The sequence below is a fragment of the Schistocerca serialis genome, chromosome 5 (genome assembly GCF_023864345.2).
Source record: "Schistocerca serialis cubense isolate TAMUIC-IGC-003099 chromosome 5, iqSchSeri2.2, whole genome shotgun sequence".
NCBI lineage: Eukaryota > Metazoa > Arthropoda > Insecta > Orthoptera > Acrididae > Schistocerca > Schistocerca serialis.
The window spans coordinates 111066270-111078874 of NC_064642.1; positions in this window are offsets into that span (position 1 = coordinate 111066270).

Consider the following 12605-nt stretch of genomic DNA (forward strand, 5'->3'; position numbering starts at 1 on the left):
TATTAGATATACATGTTTTCATACAGTTACATTATTTGTTACTTTATTAGTTACGAGTATTTAGTTACAAATTCCATCTGTCACTGTGCAGCCTATAAAGGTCTAACATTCTGCGTGGTGTCTGTTTGTTCTAAGTCGTGTCTCCCTACCACTTTCGCGCAACGACGCTCTGAGCGTGTTTTTTAGGGAATTGACTAGTTTGAACTTGGGACCTGTTGCTGGTAAGGAGACGCCAGACCACATATGACATGTAGAGTTCAGAAGAGTTCAGTGAGACTAGCGATGATATAACCAAATACTTAATGATTTCAGCGTCAGCTCCACTGCACTCCCTGTAAAAGAATCTTAATACTAACTAAATTTAGTGGAAGGGGTTCAAGGCTTTCCTATTTTTAGTTAGCTGGTAAAATAACGTCGAAAAAGCAGTTAAGTTTACCATTGGAAATTTTATTCTACTCACAAAACATTGTTTATAAATCGCACTATTGATAAAAGGAAATGTTTTAATACAGGATGATAAAAACCAACTGCGTTCAACAAAAATGTGAACGAATATTCTCTGAATAGGTTTCCAAGTTCTACAATGGATCGAAGGATGACCTATGTCATATCACATCTATAATATAGGTTTAAATTAAGTTTCACAAAAGAGAAAACTATCAAAATGGTCTACAGTGACCCTCAATCATCTTTAATTACTTATCTAACCTGACGTAAATTACAGTGGCTGATGTGGCTTCTCAATAATTATATAACAGAAAAATCATCGCGTTTCAGATATTAACTTACGTAGCAAATGTGAATACCATGAGCTTCAATTGACTATCAGCATTAGTATTACGTAAAAAGGGGATGTAACAGATGAGACTTCTGCAGTTCTGAGTGAAGCCTTATGCGCTCAAAAATGCGGCATCTCGTGCGTTCATTACCTTGTCAGTGTTCGTCAGGGGGCGGCGGCCAGCGCAGCTCCATCCAGCTCGCCGTCTCCGAAGCAACTCTCACCTAACTTCTCCTTACTACAATTTACTGTAGTTGGTTTAAAAAAACTATCTGGCTGTGTTTTCATCTGACCAATCACGGTCTCAATGTTAACCTTAAGCTCTGCCTACAAAAATTCTGTCTATCCAATGAGAAACGTTATACTTTTCGTGGTGGGGCAATGTTTTTAAAGTTTGCAACGTAACAGAGACGCGAAAAAGTCTCACGCTAAAACTTGCAGCTGGTGTGGTCCTTTTAGTGTTATCGTAAGATCTATACTGTTCTTCTGGAGGGCTCTATCTTTTAACATGGGCTGGGGGGTGGTCCTGACGTAACAGAGACGCGAAAAAGTCTCACGCAAAAACTTGCGGCTGGGGTGGCCCTTTTTGTGTTATCGTAAGATCTATACTGTTCTCCTGGAGGGCTCTAGCTTTTAACATGGGCTGGGGGGTGGTCCTAGCGGTTAGCTGGCGACGTGGGTGTCCGTCCCTTATCGTAGGGCCTTCCAGCTTAACACGGTTCTGCTCTCGGCTTCTGTTCTCGTTTCTCCCCTCGGAACTGCGTCTGTCTCACGGTGGGAAGGTATGACGTGCATTTAGGCATTCTTGTGTTAGTCTGTGGTATTCCATTTGCTCACTCGTTACTCGTATTACTTTGGTTAATTTAATGTCACGATTTATTCGGAGCTATGTGACATACTTCTGGATTTGCTTATCATGTCAGGGTTTTCATGGAAGGTGTTGGATTTGCCTGACACCTTACAAAGGAATGACGAAGATCGAGTCAGCTCCGGCAGCGACTTTGATATCTGAACTAAAAACATACAAGACAGACATTGTAGCTCTACAGGAAGTTAGGTGGCTTGGAGACGGATACACACGGAGGATAATTGTGTCATTTTTTATGGGGGAGATGAAAAACATCATAAATTTGGTTCAAAAATGGTTCAAATGGCTTTGAGCACTATGGGACTTAACTACTGTGGTCATCAGTCCCCTAGAACTTAGAACTACTTAAACCGAACTAACCTAAGGACATCACACACATCCACGCCCGGGGCAGGATTCGAACCTGCGACCGTAGCAGTCGCACGGTTCCGATAAATTTGGTATTGGTTTTGCTGTTAAGAACAGGATTGTTAAGCGGGTTAAGGAATTCCATTCCATTAGCAAAAGAATGTCTTAAATAACAATGAAACACCAGTGGTAAGATATAACATTCATAAATGTCCATGCAACGACTGAAGATTGAGCTGAGGATGAGAAACATGAGTACTTTGAAGAATTAGAGAGAGTAGTTGAAAGTATTCCAACAAGTAGTATGAGAATTATCTTAGGGGACTTTAGTGGAAAAATAGGTAAAGAGGATATGTCCATCCCCACAATAGGAAAACATACCAAGCACTCGACCACAAACGAAACTGGATTAAAAATGATCAACTTTGCACTGTCAGAGAATATGAGAATTTGCTCGACGATGTTCCCTCGCAAAGATATACGCAAAGGTACATGGTGCTCTCCAGGTGGCAAAATAGTAAATCAGATTGACCATGTTATCACAGATCAACGTTTCACTTCACTTGGAAGAGATTTCAGAACGTACAGAGGAGCTGAAATTGGCTCAGATCATTTCCTAGTGGTAGGAAAGATGAAAAACAAGATGATTTGGATTCAGCAACCAAAAGCCACACCAAAACCTAATTTAGACATCGAACGACTGAAAGAACTGTCTGTTAAAGAAGTCTATGCGATTGAAATAAATAAACGATTTACAGCATTGCAAGAAGCTGAGGAGGAAAATAGTGTTGAGAAGGCTTGGGAGAGAATAAAGACTGTAGTAACTAATGCAGCAGGAAAAACATTGGAAAAGAAAACAAAGAAACAGAAATGGTTCAACGAAAAGTGTCAAAGAGCAGTAGAAAGGAGGAAAGAAGCCAGGATGCTGTGGCTGCATAATAAGGAGAGTGAGGACAGGAGAGAGACCTTCAAGGCGGTTAGAAGAGAAACAGCAAGAGTTTTACGAACAGAGAAAAGAAAATATCTAACTGGAGTACTCGAATCTATAGAAGTGGAAAGCAGGAATGGAAACTCAAAGAAGTTGTTTCCGTATACAAAGGAAACTAAGAGAGGTTATCAAAGTGAAAACATATTCATTAAAGATAAAAATCAAAATATGCTAACGCAGCTGGAAGATATCCTAGAAAGATGGAAAGAGTATTTCTCAGAAGTGTTACATTGCACTGATCCGCACATATCCTTCAATTACGCAATGTCTGAGAGTGACAGCATTAATAATGACGAATGTAGAATCACAGAACAGGAAGTGATGCACACCATTCAAAAGCTCGAAAACAACAAGCCAGCAGGCGAGGAGCAGATATCAGCAGATATGCTAAAAGAGGGCAGAAGCAAACTACACAAAGAAATTTATAACCTTGCCACAACGATCTGGAAAACTGAAACACTGCCGGAAGGTTGGAAAACTGCAATAATTTGTCCAAAACACAAGAAAGGAAACAGAATGGAATGTGGAAATTACAGAGGAATCAGTCTGCTGAACATAACATACAAAATCCTCTCAATGATCATTCTGGAAAAACGTAAACGTTACACAGAAAACATTATTCAAGATTACCAGGCTGGATTTCGAACAAACCGTTGCACAACTGATAATTTGTTTACTACACGACACATCTTTGAGAAATACTGGGAATTTAACAAAAACATCACTGTCTCCACATTGACTTCCAGCGAGCCTACGACAGCATCCACAGAAGTAGCCTCTACAACAAATTACGAGAATTTAGTATACCCAGTAAAATCATTAGGATGATACAATGTGCATGGATGGCTCCCAGGTATCAGTGAAGTTCAGAGGATCCATATCCCTCACCTTTCCAATTAAAACAGGCTTACGATAGGGAGACGCTCTTTCATGTGTCCTCTTCACCTTGCATCAGATAAAGCTGTTCGGGAGAGTAATTTACATCTATACAATGGTCTCCGATTCGAACACAGTGAAGTAAGACTACTGGCTTATGCAAGTGATATAGTGTTGCTGGGTGAAACTGAAGAAGAACTGAAAGACATGTACAGATCTCCCAGGCATAGTGCCAGCAAAACGGGGCTTTTGATTAACCAAGAGAAAACCGAATATATGGAAATAGGTCGAGACATAAACCCAAATCCTTACTTTGAAATTGACCAGCATTCTAAATTCAGAAAAGTTCTCCAGTTTAAATACCTCGGATCACGATTCAAAAGTAAAAATATCATAACAATGGATATAAATAAAAGAATAGCCTCAGGGTCAAGATGTCTGTACTCACTAAGCAACCCACTCAAAAGTAAAGCTTTGTCAATCAGCACAAAGATGAAGATATATAACACTATCATCTGCCCCATAGTACTGTACGGTTCAGAAATCTGGACACTTACAAAGAATGAAAGAGAAAAGCTGAATGTTTTCGAAAGAAAAGTAATGAGAAAAATCTGGGGACCTGTGTTGTAGAATGATGTATGGAGAATTCGAAAGAACAATGAAATTTATCAGTTAATGAAGCAACCCACTAACATTCAGAAATTAAAAAGTAGGAGACTGTAATGGACTGGACATGTGGCTAGAATGGAAAACAACAGAATCTCCAAGAAAGCATTTGAAGGAACTCTCCAGGCAACAAGAACATTGGGCCAAACCCCGTGCAAGGTGGAAAGGTGACATGGAGAAGGAAATCGCAGCATTAGGAATTTCCACAGGGTGGAGAAAGGCAGAGAGAGATAGAAGGCCGTGGAAGCAGTTCGTTGACGCAGCGCGTGGTCTACAGGGCCTGTCATCGCTGAGAAGAGAGAGAGATCAGGACCCACTGCTAGTACTCGTACTATGACAGTTAGGCAGTGTAATGGGTCGCGAAATTAAAGCATCACCCATCCACGAGGATCAGCTCATTTTGCAGGTAAATATAAGTTTAATTTAGTGTTTTGTTTATGTATTTGTAATATTTTGTTATGTTTGTAAAATATTTAAAGTTTTGTATTTTTGTTTTGTATTTTTCATGTTTGGAGAGAGCAGCGCTACTCGCGGAAACAGCATCTTCACTGCCGGAACCAGGAAGAAAATTGCTGGCCACTAGACGTCACGGGTCAGCGGCCAAAGAGCAGCAGAAGATCCTGTGACCGGGTTGTTGCATCGAACCTCCAACATTCAAATAAATAAAAATTTGTAATGTTCCACTGTAATGATGTCACAGAATGTTTAGTTCATGTTGTATTTTATTCAGTTCTGTTTTGTCGAGTCTGATGTTCGCATCTGTATGTAGCATATAAGCATATAAGCTCTAAAGCTTAAATACATGTTCGAGAATTATTTATGAAGAGTTATATTGAGGAAGAATTATTACTGAATTTTTCCAAGATATTAATTTCCAGAAGAGTTTGATTTCGATTTTTTGGATCTTAAAGGTTATACAGTCTGGTTTTAATATGGGAAATATAAGATAACTTGCAAGAATATAATTCCCAAAAAGAAACAAACTACATCTAAATTTCAAAAGATTGCGCAAACCAGTTGGACTGAGTGACGTAATTTTGTACAAACCACTCAACTGAAGGTGTTTTAATTACAGTTTCATTCAAGAACCTTTATAGAGAACTTTAAAAGTATTTAAATAATTTTTTGAAGTGTTCTGTAAACGACATAGGTGACGAAGTCTGCACTTGGTCATATTTCAAACAAAAATCAGTGAGTCATACGCGTCGTTGCACTACAGCGGGAAGTGAGAAAACTTGGATTCCATGGTCGAGCGGCTGCTCATAAGCCACACATCACGCCGGTAAATGCCAAACGACGCCTCGCTTGGTGTAAGGAGTGTAAACATTGGAGAATTGTACATTGGAAAAACCTTGTGTGGAGTGACGAATCACGGTACATAATGTGGCGATCCGGTGGCAGGGTGTGGGTAAGGCGAATGCCCGGTGAACGTCATCTGCCAGCGTGTGTAGTGCCAACAGTAAAATTAGGAGGCGGTGGTGTTATGGTGTGGTCGTGTTCTTCATGGACGGGGCTTACACGCTTTGTTGTTTTGCGTGGCACTATCACAGCACAGGCCTACATTGATGTTTCAAGCACCTTCTTGCTTCCCACTGTTGAAGAGCAATTCGGGGATGGCGGTTGCATGTTCCAACAAATCGTGCATCTGTTCATAATGCAAGGCCTGTGGCGGAGTGGTTACACGAAAATAACATCCGTGTAATGGACTGGCCTGCACAGGGTCCTAACCTGATTCCTATAGAACACATTTGGCATGTTTTGGAACTCTAACTTCATGCCATGCCTCTCACCGATCGACATAGATACCTCTCCTCAGTGCAGCACTCCGTGAAGAATGGGCTGCCATTCGCGAAGAAACCTTCCAGCACGTGACTGGACATATGCCTGCGAGATTGAAAGCTGTCATTACGTCTAAGGGTGGGCAAACACAATATTGATTTCCAGCAGTACTGATGGAGGGCGCCACGAACTTGTAAGTCATTGTCAGTAAGGTGTCCGCATACTTCTGATCAGAAAGTGTATGTATGTTCCACATCGCCTCCTAAACTACTGAACGATTTGAACCAAATTTGCTACAAACATCACCTACTGTCTAAAAAGAATCACTGTGGAGGTAATAGCCACCTTGGCTGAAAACCACATACCTATATAAGGGGAGGGGGTGAGGTTGAAGAAACAACATAGCCCGTGACGCGCCAAATATCCATAATTTAGTCATCCAGTATTTGAGAATGAGACTTAGTGGTTTACAACAAACTTTACACATAACTTCCAACCTTTGCGAAATGTTTTCTTGCTAATAACTCTCACAAAATGATGAAAGAATAAAAGTGTATTGCTCACACCGTTTGCGGTGTTAGTGCAGTAAAACCACCGCTTGAAGCATGACGTTTTAATTTCTTAATTCTTTGCTGCTAACCAGATGTAAACAGTAATGAAATTCTAAACTCGGATTGGAATGTATACCGCAGAGACAGGCTGGACAGTGAAGGGGGAGGCGCGTTTGTGGCGGTAAAAAGTGCAGTAGTATCGAAGGAAATAGACGGAGATCCGAAATGTGAAATAATTTGGGTGAAGTTCATGGTTAAAGCAGGATCAAACATGGTAATTGGATGTCTCAATAGGCCCCGTGGCTCAGCAGCTGTTGTGGCAGAGCACCTGAAGGATAATTTGGAAAATATTTCGAGTAGATTTCCCCACCATGTTATAGTTCTGGTTGGAGATTTTAATTTACCGGATATAGACTGGGAGACTCGGAAACGTTTATAATGGGTATCTGGGACAAAGAATCCAGTGAAATTTTTTTAAGTGCATTATCTGAAAACTACCTTGAGCAGTTAAACGGAGAACCGACTCACGGCGATAACATATTAGACCTTCTGGTGACAAATAGACCCGAACTATTTGAAACAGTTAACGCAAAACAGGGAATCAGCGATCATAAAACGGTTACTGCATCGATGATTTCAGCCGTAAACAGAACTATTAAAAAAGGTAGGAAGATTTTTCTATTTAGCAAAAGTGACAAAAAGCAGATTTCAGAGTACTTGACGGGTCAACACAAAAGTTTTGTCTCAAGTACAGATAGTGTTGAGAATCAGTGGACAAAGTTCAAAACCATCTACGATATGCATTAGATGAGTATGTGCCAAGCAAGAACGTAAGAGATGGAAAAGAGCCACCGCGGTACAACAACCGAGTTAGAAAACTGCTGCGGAAGCAAAGGGAACGTCACAGCAAACATACATATAGCCAAAGCCTTGCAGACAAACAAAAATTACGCGAAGCGAAATGTAGTGTGAGGAGGGCTATGCGAGAGGCGTTCAATGAATTCGAAAGTAAAGTACTATGTACTGACTTGGCAGAAAATCCTAAGAAATTTTGGTCTTATGTCAAAGCGGTAGGTGGATCAAAATAAAATGTCCAGACACTCTGTGACCAGAATAGTACTGAAACAGAGGCTGACAGACTAAAGGCCGAAATACTAAATGTCTTTTTCCAAAGCTGTTTCACAGAGGTAGACTGCACTGTAGTTCCTTCTTTAGATTGTCGCAAAGATGACAAAATGGTATAGATCGAAATAGACGACAGAGTGATAGAGAAACAATTAAAATCGCTCAAAAGAGGAAAGACCGCTGGACCTGATGGGATACCAGTTCAATTTTACACAGAGTACGCGAAGGAACTTTCCCCCCTTCTTGCAGCGGTGTACCGTAGGTCTTTAGAAGAGCGTAGAATTCCAAAGGATTGGAAAACGGCACAGGTCATCCCCGTTTTCAAGAAGGGACGTCGAACAGATGTGCAGAACTATAGACCTATATCTCTAACGTCGATCAGTTGTAGAGTTTTGGAACACGTATTATGTTCGAGTATAATGACTTTTCTGGAGACTAGAAAAAATGGTTCAAATGGCTCGGAGCACTATGGGACTTAACTTCTAAGGTCATCAGTCCCCTAGAACTTAGAACTGCTTAAACCTAACTAACCTAAGGACATCATACACATCCATGCCCGAGGCAGGATTCGAACCTGCGACCGTAGCAGTCGCGCGGTTCCAGACTGTAGCGCCTGGAGACTAGAAATCTACTCTGTAGGAATCAGCATGGGTTTCGAAGAAGACGATCGTGTGAAACCCAGCTCGCACTATTCGTCCAAAAGACTCAGAGGGCCATAGACACGGGTTCCCAGGAAGTCGTTTAATGAACAAAGTAAGAGTATATGGGCTATCAGACCAATTGTGTGACTGGATTGAAGAGTTCCTAGATAACAGAACGCAGGATGTCATTTTCAATGGAGAGAAGTCTTCCGAAGTAAGAGTGATTTCAGATGTGCCGCAGGGGAGTGTCGTAGGACCGTTGCTATTCACAATATACATAAATGACCTTGTGGATAACATCGGAAGTTCACTGAGGCTTTTTGCGTATGATACTGTAGTGTATCGAGATGTTGTAACAATGTAAAATTGTACTGAAATGCAGGAGGATCTGCAGCGAATTGACGCATAGTGCAGGGAATGGCGGTTGAATCTCAATGTAGACAAGTGTAATATTCTGCGAATACATAGGAAGAAAGATCCTTTATCATTTAGCTACAATATATCAGGTCAACAACTGGAAGTAGTTAATTCCATAAGTTATCTGGGAGTAGGCATTAGGAGTGATCTAAAATGGAATGATCATATAAAGTTGATGGTCGGTAAAGCAGATGCCAGACTGAGATTCATTGGAAGAATCCTAAGGTAGTGCAATCCGAAAACGAAGGAAGTAGGTTACAGTACGCTTGTTAGCCATCTGCTTGAATAGTGCTCACCAGTGTGGGATCCGTACCAGATAGGGTTGATAGAAGAGATACACAAGATCCAACGGAGAGCAGCGCGCTTCGTTATAGGATCATTTAGTAATCGCGAAAGCGTTACGGAAATGATAGATAAACTCCAGTGGAAGACTCTGCAGGAGAGACGCTCAGTAGCTCGGTACGGGCTTTTGTTGAAGTTTCGAGAACATTCCTTCACCGAGGGGTCAAGCAGTATATTGCTCCCTCCTACGTATATCTCGTGAAGAGACCATGAGGATAAAATCAGAGAGATTAGAGCCCACACGGAGGCATACCGACAATCTCTCTTTCCACGAACAATACGTGACTGGAATAGAAGGGAGAACCGATAGAGGTACTCAATGTGCCCTCCGCCACGCACCCTCAGGTGGCTTGCGGAGTATGGATGTAGATGTAGATGTAGATACTTGTAACACGTTTCGCTGAAAGTTCTCGTGAGATTATATCAGTATACAACTCACAAGTCACGACATATGACGTCATAAATACATAGTTACGTGAAAGTGCCTCATCATGCAAAACGTTTAAAGTTATTACTTCGTTGTTAGTAACTCTGTTCTCAACAGCGTCGCAGACAGTACCCATATATGCTACTGAATGTACCCATAAACATATATATATATATATATATATATATATATATATATGGCACAACGTGTAGTTCAGCAGATGCTGTACAACATATAGTTCAGAAAAAAATGACGTCAATGCGTGACAAACTGGCGCATCATGCCTGACATTTTAATGTTCTGCTTCTTTACTCCTAGCTCTGTTCACAGTACATTTCGCAGAATGTATCCAGATATGCCACTGAATGTACCTAGAAAAATATGTCCTTGCACGATCCCTATTTCAGGAGATATGACGTCATAAACACTGAGATATATGAAAAACTGCAGTATAATGCTTGACACTTCAATTTATTACTTCGTTATTACTAAGTCTATTCTCAACACTTGCCTCAGATGGTAGTCACGTATACCACCTGAGGTACCTACAAATTTATATCATTGTACAGTACACAGTTCAGGAGATACGTGATAAACATTCAGCCGAATGAAAATGAAATTCGCTAGAGTTAGAAGTGAAATGTGTACAAACATGTGTGAAATATATTAAATATACGTGAAACCTATTTTACATTTGCTTGCGAGGGCAAAGCCACAGATAAAAAGCTCACCTTAAACCCATGGAACGATTTCAACCAGATTTAATAGGCGTTTTAATTACGATCGGGAAAGAAATAATATGGGAACATGAACCACCAGCCTCCTATTGTGGTGAGCATGATAACGTGCAGCGAGAGAGGCAGAAGTGGATGAGGGGGACACACAGGGAGGCGGAAGGAGTAGATGCACAGAGAGGAGGGGAAATGGACAGAGAGAGGCGGGGTGAAGCAGATAGAAAGAGAAAGGAAAGAGGAGGTGAGGAAGGTGGAGCAGACGGACAGAGAGAGGGGGAGGAGGAGATGGAGAAAGATTGGGGCGAGAAGCATGTTTTGCTATGGCGGAGTTTTCAGTATGTCCCAGACGACAGTTCCTTTTGTGTTCGGCTCTGCGGGTGTTGACACTTCTTTTCGTGGTTGTATTATTATTGGCTCTGTCCTTCCTGTACAGCTCACGGCCCGGAATCACGTCTACCCTTTTGATTAGGGTTACATCCGGAAAATCATGTTGACCATTGCTCTCTTTCTCTATCGGAAACTGTATCTTTGGGTTAATACCATTGAGATGCAGCAAGAAGACATCCGATTTCTCTTCACGGTGAGTCCATACTACAAAGACATCGTCCACAAAGTGGCGCCACTCATTTAGTCTATTACTGGTCGTCTGCAGCGCCCACTGTTCGGAGAACTCCATAAATAAATTGGCAACAGCTGGACTAAGAGGACAACCCATAGCTACGCCGTCGATTTGTTCACCAGAAACCATAAAAAAGTGGGACAGTACGTCATAGCTGACAAGGGCTGACGTTAGTCTCGTTCAGTTTTTCAATAAAATGCACAGAGTTCTTAATGTAGATGTCGGCCTACCATTACACGGCTGCAGAAAAGAGGAGCGATATCGTGCAACCTAATGGGTGGGAGATTAGATTATATTAGATTAGGTTTACTTTCATTCCAATTGATCCGTAGTGAGGAGGTCCTCTAGGATGTGGAACATGTCAGAAAAACAACAATACATGACAAATATTTACAACTAAAACAAATAAGCTAATGTACCGTCCCACAGGTCCCAAGTGGAATGATCGTCATTTTTTAATGAACACTATATGAAAGAGTCATTTTACAAATACTAATGCACTGAATTTAAAATAAAAAAGTTTTTTATTTATTTACAATGTAATAAACATGTAATACAACTACTATAATACTTATTTACAGTGAACACATTACTGCACTGAAATTGTGCAGAAGTTATATTGTACTTATACACAAATCAGTTGGTTTTACTGAGAAATTCATCAATGGAGTAGAAGGAGTTGGCCACCAAAAAATCCTTTAGGCTTCTCTTAAACTGTATTTCATTGGTTGTTAAGCTTTTTATGGCTGCTGGCAAGTTATTGAAAATGTGTGTTCCTGAATAATGCACACCTTTTTGTACAAGACTAAGTGACTTTAAATCCTTGTGAAGATTATTCTTATTTCTAGTACTGATCCCATGAATTGAGCTGTTGGTTTGAAAAAGTGATTTATTTTTAATGACAAATTTCATCAAGGAATAAATATATTGGGAAGCAGTAGTTAGTATCACTAGTTCCCTAAACAGGCTTCTGTAGGATGTTCTTGAGTTCACACCACATATAACTCTTACTGCACATTTTTGTACCTGGAAAACTTTAGCTTGGCTTGATGAATTACCCCAAAAAATAATCCCATATGACATTATGGAATGAAAGTAAGCATAGTATGCCAACTTTTTCATTTTTATATCCCCTATGTCAGACAAAATTGGCATTGCAAACAGAGATTTGTTAAGACACTTCAGAAGTTCTGTGGTGCGCTCCTCCCAGTTGAATTTATTATCTAGCTGTAATCCCAAGAATTTAACATTGTCCACTTCTTCTATCTTCTTGTCATCGTATGTTAGACATATACTCGTGGGACACCCCTTAGAAGTTCTGAACTGCATGTAGTGTGTTTTTTCAAAGTTTAGTGACAAAGAATTGGCTAGAAACCAGTGATTAATGTCCACAAATATTTCATTGGCTGATCTTTCTAAGACTACACTTGATTTGCTATTTATTGC